The sequence below is a fragment of the Carya illinoinensis genome, chromosome 5 (genome assembly GCF_018687715.1).
Source record: "Carya illinoinensis cultivar Pawnee chromosome 5, C.illinoinensisPawnee_v1, whole genome shotgun sequence".
NCBI lineage: Eukaryota > Viridiplantae > Streptophyta > Magnoliopsida > Fagales > Juglandaceae > Carya > Carya illinoinensis.
The window spans coordinates 25,329,491-25,342,516 of record NC_056756.1 but is presented as its reverse complement, the minus strand read 5'-3'; positions in this window follow the sequence as shown (position 1 = coordinate 25,342,516).

The following is a 13,026-nucleotide window of genomic DNA, read 5'->3' as shown; positions in this document are numbered from 1 at the left end:
AGGAGTATTTAATTTAATTAATATATTGGTTATTTTATTTTAATTTATTGTATTTTAATTGTTTTTATTTTAGTTTGTTGTGGTGTTTAATTTATTTTAGTCGTTTTATAGTTTTTAAATTTGTTTTCGTCGGATCAGTTTTTAGACTCCGGAGGTGAGGATTGGACCTCATTTCTTTTCCTCCTCTTTTCTTTTTCTTTTCTCTTTTTCTTTTTCTCTTTTTCTTTTCTTTTTCCTTTCCTTCTTTTCTTCTTTCTTTCTTTTCTTTCTTCTTCTTTTTCCCCTCCTTCCCGCGTGCATGACCTCTGTCTCTCTCTCCCATCACTGTCCAGCTCCTCAGCCTAGACCTGCCACTGGTCGGCGACGTGGCCGGCACCACCCACCCAGAAAGTTCCCCCTCCGGTCGGTGAACCTCCCCACCAAAAATCAGTCCCTCCCGTGCCGTCGTTAGCCACCTAGAGCCCATCTAAGCCGCGGCATTTTTAGCCATTTCCGGCGCCGTCGCTCCACCTCTGACCACCATCTTTTCATCACTTCATCCCCTACCTCTTGCCGTCCTAACTCGCCCATTTCCGGCCCTGATCCGTTGCCGGAGCAGCTCCCACGAGCTCAACTCCGATTTGCTCTTTTTTCGCTTCTACCGCCACCCACGACCAAAACTCACTTCCATTAGCTTCATAAATATCTCTAGGTCATTCCTTATCAATTTCAAGTCTTGGTTTGTCCCCATTCGAAAGTGGGTATTTTATAACCCACGGCCACGGTGTAAAATACACTGTTACGTTACTTTTTCTCTGCCGTTTGCAACGTCGTGATCCTTCGAAAATACCTTATAGCCCTGTAAGTATTTTCCAAACTCTATATTAGATTTAAATATATTATTGCTCTTACAATTATTTATTTGACTGGTTGGTTAATTCCGGACTAAGTCCGAGGAGTCGGGGGTCGGATGGATTGAGGACAGAGTTGTTTGATTTTGATGATATTGTGATTGGTTGGATGATTTGTATCTTGAGGTGTGCATTGCATGATGCATTCATGTGCATTTATTAAATTGAGAAAACTGACTTTATTTGTGTAAATAGATTTTCGGGTGCTTGTGTATCACAACCCCAAGTCGGGATGAGGTATTATCTCGGTGGAGCTCCTCTGGTCATTCGGGAGTGGATAATACTGAGTGACATCCCCTGAATTGTTGCTGGACGACGACCGGATCGCACGATATGGTAACGCTGTCGTGTCGACTCCGTAGTTCCTAGGCTGGCGGGGACTAGAGGATGGCCTGGTCCAGGTACGAGCTGGGCGCGAGAACTAGGTATCGCTCGTTTAGGTGTCACATGCGTAATTGTTACCTGCGGTGTGACACATGAGCCAGAGTGTGCGGATGATTCCTAGGAGAGATCATGGTGCATGCAATAATTGGATCGGGTTTTTGGATATTGGATATGTGCCATTTTCTGGGAAAATGGCGAGGTTATGTTTGAGGCTTTGTGATCAATTTTCTGGAAAAATGGTAGTTTCTTGTTTTGGGCCATTATCTGGGATAATGGCAAGGACTGATTTTAAAACGTTATGTTTTGGGCCAAAATGGGATTTTGACATGCGTGGAAAAATGTGGTTTTATAAATTATGTGCATTTGCATTCTTTCATGAATATTGTTTGAGTTTAATATGTTTTTATCTTGTGGCGTTTGGATCTTTACTTACCTGCGGCACCATTTTAGTACCATAGATTTTGATGCAGAGGTCGAGGAGGAGGAGGAGGCTGAGCCCGAGAAGGCAGCTCCGCCGAAGTATTAATTTGGAGTTTATGCTTTGTAGTTTGGTGTTGAAACAATATTTGTGGCTTGTAATATTTATTATGTATGTTTTGAACGGGTTTGTATTAAATAAAGAAAAATTATGGTACTTAGTTATGAGACTTTTGTTATCCGCTGCGTGTTTTTATTTGCACAATTGTTGCATATATACACACTTGGCACTTGGCGATAGGGTGGTGACCCGTGTTGTCATCATCCCAACGTCTTGATTTCTACATGTCCGTACGTAGGATTTGGGGGCGTCACAGGTGATATCAGAGCGGTTTGGCTCTGGGTAAAACCACATGTCCCGTAAGTGCAGTACCAAAAAGTTTTTAAAGTTGTGATTTGAAATTTATCTTAAGTAAAGTTTGCTATTTGATTTTTCTTATTTGATTTGAATTTATTTGAGTTAACTTGTTTGTATTTATTTATTTAGTTATGTTATTGCATGCTAGTATATTTTATTTTCTTGTTATGTGGTTTCGGTTTTAGTTTTGGTTTTATGCTGTTGGTTTTTTTCGTTTCTTAAAGGGGGTCAAAGGTTGTGTTGTGGCAGGAAAATGGTGAGGCCAAGAAAGTCTACTCAAGAGCCTCAGGACGATACACCGAGAGATGATACCATCACCCAAGCGCTAAGGCAAATGACCGAGTTCATGTAGCAAAATTTTAGGCTACAACAAGGAGGGCCTTGGCCACAACAAGGATGGCCTAGTGGAGTGGCGCAAGCTGGATGCACCTATGAGCGCTTCCTAGCGCATAAAACTCCACCCTTCACGGGAGAAGAGGATCCACTTCGGACTGAAAAGTGGGTCAGAGATTTATTTGGTCAGACAAGTGTGAGAGAAGTTTCCAATAATTGAAGAACAGATTGACAACTGCACCAGTGTTGGCACTTTCAGAATCGCACAGGCCATTTGTAGTTTTCAGCGATGCTTCTAAATTTGGATTGGGATGTGTCCTTATGCAGGAGGGACGGGTTATTGCTTATGCATCTCGTCAGCTAAAGGATCATGAGAAGAATTATCCGACGCACGATTTAGAATTGACTGCGATTGTTTTTGCTCTTAAGATCTGGTGGCACTTTTTGTATGGGGAAGTTTGCGAAGTATACACCGATCATAAGAGCTTGAAGCACTTGTTTTCCCAGAAGAATCTGAACATGAGGCAGAGGCGATGGCTAGAGTTAATCAGTGACTATCAGTGCGAGATCAAGTATCACCCGGGGAAGGCAAATATAGTTGCTGATGCTTTGAGTCGAAAGTCACACTTGGAAGATAAAGTCGAATCGTCAGGATTGGATTATTTACTTTTCAGGATGAGAAGACTCCTTATTGAAAGTTCACGGCAAGAGAAAGTGTTATCTTCAATTCTTGATATTCGAGTAGCTGATTTTGAGGAATTGAAGACTCTTCAAAGGAAGGACCCGAAGCTGTTGGATATCAGAAAAAGAGTCAGAAAATCTAGAGGGCCGTTGCATTATAGTATGGATAAAGATGGAATTCTTCGGTTCTGAGATTGTATAGTGGTCCCCAAAGATTCAGAATTCAAGGAGCGAATTACGGCAAAAGCTCATGTGGCCCCATATTCAATTCATCCTGGCAGTACGAAGATGTACCGAGACTTGAAGAAAAATTATTGGTGGGAAGGAATGAAGAAGGATATTTCTTTGTATATTGAAAGATGCCACACATGCCGTCAAGTCAAGGCCGAACATCAAAGACCACGGGTATGTTCCAACCCTTCTCTATTCCTGAGTGGAAGTGGGACAACATTACGATAGATTTTGTAGTGGGCTTACCAAGGACTCCTAGTGGAAAGAATTCGGTTTGGGTGATTGTTGACCGGTTAACTAAGAGTGCTAATTTCTTGCCTGTTAATAACACCGATTCCTTGGGTAAGTTGACTCACTTGTACGTAAAGGAAATAGTGCAGTTGCACGGCATACCGAAGAGTATTGTGTCGGATCGGGACCCAAGATTCACATCTCAGATTTGGAAAAGTTTGCAGGCAGCATTGGGTACTAAGTTGAAGTTTAGTACTGCATATCACCCTCAGACGAACGGCCAATCAGAGCGCACTATTCAGACCCTTGAAGATATGTTGCGAGCATGTATTATGAAATTTTAAGGGAGTTGGGAAAATCACTTGCCGCTCATAGAATTTGCTTATAATAATAGCTTCCATGCGTCCATTCAGATGGCTCCTTATGAAGCTCTTTATGGGAGGAAGTGCAAATCGCCATTGTGTTGGGATGAAGTTGGGGAGAATAAAATAGTTGGGCCCGAAATAATTCAAGAGATGCAAAATCAAGTCTGGATTATAAGGGATAAAATGGCGGTAGATCATTGTCATAAGGAGGAGAGAATTATCTTTTGAAGAAGGTGATTGGGTTTATCTCAAAGTCTCTCCCATGAAAAGAGTTAAGCGTTTTGGTAAAAGGAGGAAACTGAATCTGAGATATGTTGGTCCTTTTCAGATTTTGGAGAAGGTAGGATCCGTTGCTTATAGAATTGCTTTGCCAGAACATTTTGGGGAAATTCACGATGTCTTCCATGTATCATCCTTGAAGAAGAGTTTTGGACAACAAGAGCGTATTCAGTTGCAACCGGACCTCATTTATGAGGTTGTTCCTTCACAGATCATGGATTGGAAAGAGCAACAGTTGAGATCCAAGACGATACCTCTGGTAAAGGTGGCATGGGGAGATCCGTTAGCTCAAGATTTCTCTTGGGAGAGAGTAGCAGACATGAGAGAGCAGTACCCCTATTTGTTTGAGTAAATGACGGTACGTTTCTTAAACTTGGTTTCAGTGGAATCATATGGCTTGTTTCAAGTTAGTGTTTGATCTTGCAAATTTCGAGGATGAAATTTGTTTTTAAGGAGGGGAGGATGTGATACCCCATTTTTACGTGTATTTTCACTGAAGGAGTATTTTAATTTAATTAATATATTGTTTCTTTTATTTTAATTTATTGTATTTTAATTGGTTTTATTTTAGTTTGTTATGGTGTTTAATTTATTTTAGTCGTTTTATAGTTTTTAAATTTGTTTTCGTCGGATCAGTTTTTGGACTCCGGAGGTGAGAATTGGACCTCATTTCTTTTCCTCATCTTTTCTTTTTCTTTTCTCTTTTTCTTTTTCTCTTTTCCTTTTCTTTTTCCTTTCCTTCTTTTCTTCTTTCTTTCTTTTCTTTCTTCTTTTTCCTCTCCTTCTCGCGCGCACGACCTCTGTCTCTCTCTCCCGTCGCCGTCCAGCTCCTCAGCCCAGACTCGCTGCTCGCCGGCAATGTGGCTGGCACCACCCACCCAGAAAGTTCCCCCTCCGGCCGGTGAACCTCCCCACCAAAATCAGCCCCACCCATGCCGCCGTTAGCCACCTAGAGCCCATCTAAGCCGCGGCGTTTTTGGCCATTTCCGACGCCGTCGCTCCACCTCCGGCCACCATCTTTTCACCCCTTCATCCCCTACTCTTGCCATCCTAGCCCACCCATTTCTGGCCCCGATCCGTTGCCGGAGCAGCTCCCACGAGCTCAAATCCAATTTGCTCTTTTTTCACTTCCACCGCCATTTCCACCACCAGCCATGGCCAAAACTCACTTCCATTAGCTTCAAAAACATCTCTATGCCATTCCCTATCAATTTCAAGTCTTGGTTTGTCCCCGTTCAAAAGTGGGTATTTACAACCCACGGCCACAGTGTAAAATACACTGTTACATTACTTTTTCTCCGCCGTTTGCAACGTCGTGATCCTTCGAAAAATACCTTATAGCGTTGTAAGTATTTTCCAAACTCTATTTAGATTTAAATATATTATTGCTCTTACAATTATTTATTTGACTGGTTGGTTAATTCCAGACTGAGTCTGAGGAGTCGGGGGTCGGATGGATTGAGGACAGAGTTGTTTGGTTTTGATGATATTGTGATTGGTTGGATGATTTGTATCTTGAGGTGTGCATTGCATGATGCATTCATGTGCATTTATTAAATTGAGAAAAACTGGCTTTATTTGTGTAAATGGAGTTTTAGGTGCATGTGTATCACGACCCCAAGTCGGGATGGGGTATTATCTCGGTGGAGCTCCTTTGGTCACTTGGGAGTGGATAATACTAAGTGACATCCTCTAGGTTGTCACTGGGCGACGACCGGATCGCACGATACGGTAACGCTGTCATGTCGATTCCGTGGTTCCTAGGCTGACGGGGACTAAAGGATGGCCTGGTCTAGGTACGTGTTGGGCGCGAGAACTGAGCATCGCTCGTTTAGGTGTCGCATGCATAGTCATTACCTGCGGTGTGACACAGGATCCAGAGTGTGCAGATGATCCCTAGGTGAAATCATGGTGCATGCAATAATTGGATTGGGTTTTTGGATATTGGATACGGGCCATTTTCTGGAAAAATGGCGAGGTTATGTTTGAGGCTTTGTGATCCATTTTCTAGAAAAATGGTGGTTTATTGTTTTGGGCCAAAATGGAATTTTGGCGTGCGTGGAAAAATGTGGTTTTATAAATTATGTGTATTTGCATTCTTTCATGAATATTGTTTGAGTTTAATATGTTTTTATCTTGTGACGTTTGGATCTTTACTTACCTGCTGCACTATTTTGGTACCGTAGATTTTGATGCAGAGGTCGAGGAGGAGGAGGAGGCTGAACCCGAGGAGGCGGCTCCGCCGGAGTATTAATTTGGAGTTTATGCTTTGTAGTTTGGTGTTGAAACGATATTTGTGGCTTGTAATATTTATTATGTATGTTTTGAACGAGTTTGTATTAAACAAAGAAAAATTCTGGTACTTAGTTATGAGACTTTTGTTATCCGCTGAGTGTTTTTATTTGCACACTTGTTGCATATACACACACTTAGCACTTGGCGATAGGGTGGTGACCCGTGTTGTCATCATCCCGACGTCTCGATTTCCACGTGTTCGAATGTGGGATTTGGAGGCGTCATACCATGTAGGCGTCATACCATGTAGCTTGAACACCTCCTTAAAGAAAACTTGAGCTACTGTTGCTGTTGTATAGGGATGAGCTAGAGCCATATAATGGCCATACTTGGTAAATCTGTTCACCACTACTAAAATCACACTGAATCCCTGTGAGATTGGTAGGCCTTCTATAAAATCTAGGGAAATTTCTTCCCAAGCTCTCTCGGGTATAGGTAGTGGCTGGAGTAGCCCAAGAGAAAGTACATTTTCAGCCTTGTTGACTTGGCATGTATCACACTCGCGTACCACCCTTTTAATGTCTTTCTTCATACCCTTCCACCAAAAGTCTCTCTTGGCTCTCATGTAGGTCTTCAAATACCTCGAATGGCCTGCTTGGGGGTTCTCATGAACAAATTTCAGAACCTTCTCCTTGAATGGGGACTGGGGGTCAAGCATCACCCTTCCTTTTTTAAGTATTATTCCTTGCTGAACAGTAACTCCTCTAGGGATCTCTTCCTCAACCTGAAACTTAGACAATAATTGTTCTAGTTCCATGGAAGAGCCAACATACCCTCCAATTTTTCTGAGTTGTCCTCAATTTCTTGTCTTCTAGAAAGGGCATCTGCCACCTTGTTTTCCTTTCCTACTTTATACTCGATTCTAAAATCGTAACCCATTAATTTGGTGATCCATTTTTGCTAGGCCGTGGTTCCCACTTTCTGTTCCAGTAAGAATTTAAGGGCCTGCTGGTCTGTTTTAACGACAAATGCTTGGCCTAACAAATAAGGTCGCCATTTTTGAACTGTTGTAACCAAGGCCAACAGCTCGTTTTCAGAGGTGGAGAGGTCTAGCGCCTTCCCCTTTAAAGCCTTACTCAGGAAGGCTATTGGTTGTCCACACTACATCAATATGGCACCTAGGCCCCCGTAACTAGCATCACATTCAATCGTAAAAGGTTTAGAAAAATCTGGTAATCTGAGTACTAGTGGTGCTGTCACTGCATATTTCAGCTTTTGAAAAGCCCGTGCTGCCTATTCATTCCATACGAATGCATTTTTTTTAAAGGTCAGTCAATGGGATTGCAATGAGCCCATACCCATGTATAAATTTGCGAAAATACCCTGTTAACCCTAAGAAGCCTCTTAAGGACTTAGTGTTCTTTAGGGTAGGCCACTCCACCATGGCTGCCAACTTCTTAGGATCTGCCTTAACTCCTTTTCTTGTCACAATGTGACCCAAATACTCCACCTTCGTCATCCCAAATTGACACTTAGACCTCTTAGCAAACAATTGATGATGTGCGAGAACTTCCAGCACCTGTTTAACATGCCCAATGTGTTCTTCCCAGCTGCAACTATAAACTAGGATGTCATCGAAAAATACCAGTACAAATAGACATAGGAAAGGTTTGAAAATTGCATTCATCAAGCCTTGAAATGTTGACGGTGCGTTGGTAAGGCCAAAGGGCATGACCAATAATTCGTAGTGGCCTTCATGAGTTCATCAGGCAATTTTGGGAATATCCTCCGGTACCACTCGAATTTGATGATATTCGGACCTAAGGTCCAACTTTGAGAACACTTATGCCCCATGTCACTCATCCAAAAGTTCATCAATGATAGGAATGGGGAACTTATCTTTCACTGTTTCCTAGTTCAAGGCCCTATAATCCACACATAGGCGCCAACTCCCGTCAGATTTTCTAACCAAGAGTACAGGGGATGAGAAAGAGCTGAAACTGGGCCTTATTACCCCTGTTTTAAGAAGCTCCATCACTATCTTTTCAATTTCTGCCTTATGGTAATACGGGTATCTGTAGGGACGAGTAGAGATTGGACTGGTGCCTTCCTTCAAAACAATTCGATGGTCATGATCCCTCGTAGGGGGTAGCCCCACTGGTTCTTGAAAGAGTGACTCAAACTATAACAACAATTGGTCAATTTCTGGGCATTGTTTGCTGTGTATTTCCTACACTTCATGAGAAATTAATTGCAGCAGTATAGCCTTGCCTTTTGTAAAGCTACTCAACTCCATTTTACTTCCTTCTACAAAGGAAGTCCCTGTTGGCTTTAACCCCGTTAGAGAAATGCCATGTGTAAGTTAGAGAAATCCCATGTGATGGGACCTAAGGTTTCCAGCCATTGTACCCCTAGGATAGCATCACACCCCGCTAATGGTAAAATACAATAAGAGGGGCTGAATTGAGACCCCTGGACTTTGGTAGCCACACTATTATAGCTTCCTTGGCTATGTATGACAGCCCCATTAGCTATCCTAACCTTCACTTGTTCCCCCCTCGTTAAGGGTATATGATTCTTTCTAACAATGAAAGGATCAAGAAAGTTGTGGGTACTTCCCGAAGCCACCAAAATCACAGCCATACCAGTCACAATTTTCCCATACAACCTCATAGTGTTATGACAAGGAGTGCCCGTTATAGCATTAAGGGAAATTTCAGGCTTACCTTCGGATACCGAGGTTAATGCTACCTCGCTGGAATCATAGAACACGTCGTCCACCTTATCATCCTACACATTCTCCTCTGCAAACATGAAGTAAACCTTTGGGATTTTGCATATGTGCTTAGGATTCCACTTTTCGTCACAATGCCAGCATAATCCACACTTCTGCTTCTCATCCATTTGAGTTGAGTAGACTTTCTTGGGTTGGGGTGAATATTTCTGGCCTTTATTGGAAATGTTGGTAGTTTGTATGTTTTGCACTCTCGTATTACTAAATGGAGTGTAGCTCCTTTCTGCTGTTGTAGGTACCATTTCACCCCAACCTCTTGCAAATTTTTTGATATTAACCGCATATTCCTCTTGAATTTTTGCCAGGCCAAAGGTTGCCCCCAGATTCAAAGGATTCAGCATCTTAATGGGAAGCCAAATTTCATCTTTCAACCCACCTAGAAAGCAACTCAGCTTATGTGGGTCAGTAAGCCCTCTGAGCCGATTAGTCAATGCTTCAAATTGGGTTGTATAAACAGCAACCGTTGAGCTTTGTTTGAACTTGGTGAGTGCCTTCATCGGGTCTTCGTAAACGGTTGGGCCAAAGCGAGTAAGTAAGCCATGGGTGAAAGTCTCACATGAAGTAATTTGGCCACTCTCAAGGGCTACTTGGTACCAAGATAAGGCATCCCCTTCCATGTGATAAGATGACATAAGAAGGCGTTGAGCTGGTGGAGTTTGATGAAAATTAAAGTACTGCTTGGCCTTAAAAATCCATGCAGTTGGGTCCATTCCAGAAAAATGGGGAAAATCTAATTTCACTCCTCTGTTGGGGTTTCTGCACTGGTCATTGGTTTCCAGTTCAAGGTCCACGTTGTTGTTGCACTGCAGGTTCAAATTGGTGGCCATGTTGCGAACCAGAGCAGCAAGTTGAAGAACTTCTTCATGGAGAGTTTGGAAACGAGCATCTTGTGCTTCATTCCAGCGGTATTGTGCATCCTGCCTGAGGACAAGCTCTTGATGTTTGGTTCGAGTATTGTCAGCCATGGAGAATTGGAAGGCTTGTGATACCACTTGTTATGGACCTTGTTGTATAAAGGATAGAATAGGGAATTTGTATAAATTGTGTACATCTTGTGTTGTATGTTGATTGTAAATTCTGGGTATTAAAAATATAACAGAAAGCTATAGAAATGGAAATGAAGGACGCAGGGAAGATGTTTGATAGAAATGCTCATAGAGCCATACGTATTACTAAGGAAGTCTTCGAGGGCCTTCCAACCTCCATACACTGATTCAAATCCAAAATAATTGTCCAGAATGAAGTTCCACTACCTCCTGCACTCTCTCAAATGCTCTCTGACATAACAACCCTCTCCAATAAGAAGATAACATGTACACATGAAAATAACGACTACAGAGTGTAAATAAAAGTAACTAAAAGTTGAAATAAATGCACATTAAACTAAACGGTGCGCTTCAAGTCCTCTCCAAACAGTGCGCTTTGAGTTCCCTTGACTTCATTTCTTCAACCAGCTTGCATAATCCTCCAGCTACGGTGAGTCATCCTCTTCCCGATAGCCACTTCCTCCCTTTCAACCCTTCCACTAATAGAGATCATAACAGGGCTCTCTGGTCTCTCTCGGTTTTTATTTTTTTCTTTGTGTGTTTCTAGAATTGATTCATTCGACATTATTATTTTTCGGCGGGTGGGCTTCCTGGAGAGGTGTTCTTCGGTTATTTTTCTTTTGTTTATTTCCCCTCTCCTTTTTATTTTACTTCAATTTTCGGTAAACTCACAAATATTTAAAGACAACATCCATTTTAACATATTAAACTACATTTCTAAGCCTAGGTTTTGGGAAGTAACCCAGATTTAGATTAAAGTTGATTACTCATACTTCATCCATTGATTTCTTTTTCATACTCTATTGCTTTGTGAAACAAGTTATATTTGTGAAAGTTTGGAATTCTTCTTTCTAATCTTGATTTGTTGTTGATGTGAAGCACAACTAATGCTTGATTGTGACATAAGACTTCATAGGTTTCTTTCATCTTACATTGACCAAACTTGTTTTGCAACTTAGTAGGAAATTTTGGATAAATTATAAACTGGACTTGAATTGTTTTAACTTCCAATCATTATCTCTTTGAATGAGTAAATGATTGAATAAAATGGAATGTGAGAAATATTCAATTCTAATTCATGCATTGGTGAAACCTGAAGCTTATATGTTTGATAAACTGTTTCTTAGAATCCCCTTTTGAAATCTCAAGTATTTTCAGTTTAGATTTTTGGCACTTTCTTTTTTCTTAAACTATTTTCTCTAGCATTTATTTCTTACTCATTTCTTTTAATCTTACAAGCATTCATAAAATTATTCTGTTAAAAAAAGTAGAGAAAAGATCCAAAGTATTCTTCATTAATACACTCCACATCAATACATAAATTCCATTTTCTGTTTCTTTTCTTAGTTGTGTAAGTAACCCATTTCATAAACACGCTCTTCACACAAACACAACTCATTATATACTTGCTCATCATGAACATTGGTGTCCCTGTAGAAATAACCTTGGAACTCATCCATAAATTGCTTTGATAGTTTCTACACTTGGAAGACAGATTTAGAAAGCCATCAAATTTTTGAGTGACTAAATTATATAATTTTAACACCTCATCAATAGACAGATATCTTTATCCAATTCATCACATGAATTCTTTACTAGGTAGAATGTAAAAGTTCTTTTATGACGGATAGAAATAAATAATAGATATTACTTAAAAAATAAATAAATTATAGATAAAGAAGTATAGATTCTGCTAAAAAAAAAAATAGAAATCCAACTCATAAATGGGTACATCAGATGTAAGTACTGTTGAACATGAAAGGAGTGCAGTCCAAAACACATGAAGAGCCCATTTTTTGTCTGATAAAGCCACCTCAGGAACACACTGGCTGTTGTAAGCATAGTGACATGTTCGTCGAGAATGTCCAACAAACTATCCTTGTAGTTTTTATGATATTTTGTACACGTATTTGATGGATTCGACTAGGGATATCAGTTCCTCTCCTCTTCTTTTCTTTCAATGTTCATGCGGGACCCATTCATGAAATAAAGAAAAGAAAGCAGCAAATGGCATGGGTCGAAGGCAGAATAGCAACATGGGCACTCGTTGCAGCAGCATGGGCAAAGCACGGAGACAGCAGTACATGGGGTCACCACTGCAGCATGGGCACGCACCAACGGAAGACAGCAGCTGGAACATTTTAGCTTTAGCATGGGTTGCAGATGGAAGCATGGATACAACAGCACACAGAGACTTCTTTGGATTTTGCTAATACGAATGGCCAGTGGTGGAGCCAATAATTGTTTTTAGGAGGGGCGACTTTTCTATTATATGACACATTTATATAAAATAAAAAGAGATTATTATTTTTTTTGATAGAAACAAACATCTTCATTTGACATAAATAATTATAGACATTTATGAAATCATAAGGTTTGAGAAAGAAAGTTTAGAATATAATCCCACCACATTTCAACATTCTCAACTCTCCAAACATTTCTAGCTAGCAAGCTGTTGAGCTGCCATATTGCCCTCTCTATACACGAGTAAAAAAACAACTTGTAAAGTAACTGCAGCACTTCAGTAAACAGATTACCAAGCATGGAATTTAACATATTATTTTGTTGCAAAGCTTGGACTAACATCAAACAATCGCTCTCAATCTCAATATGCGAAATTGCCATAGTGGAACACAGTTGCATTCCTCTGAAAACAACAATCAATTCAACTGCTTCTAGTTCATCCACCTCTAATTCAAGTTTAGAAGCAGCCATTACAATT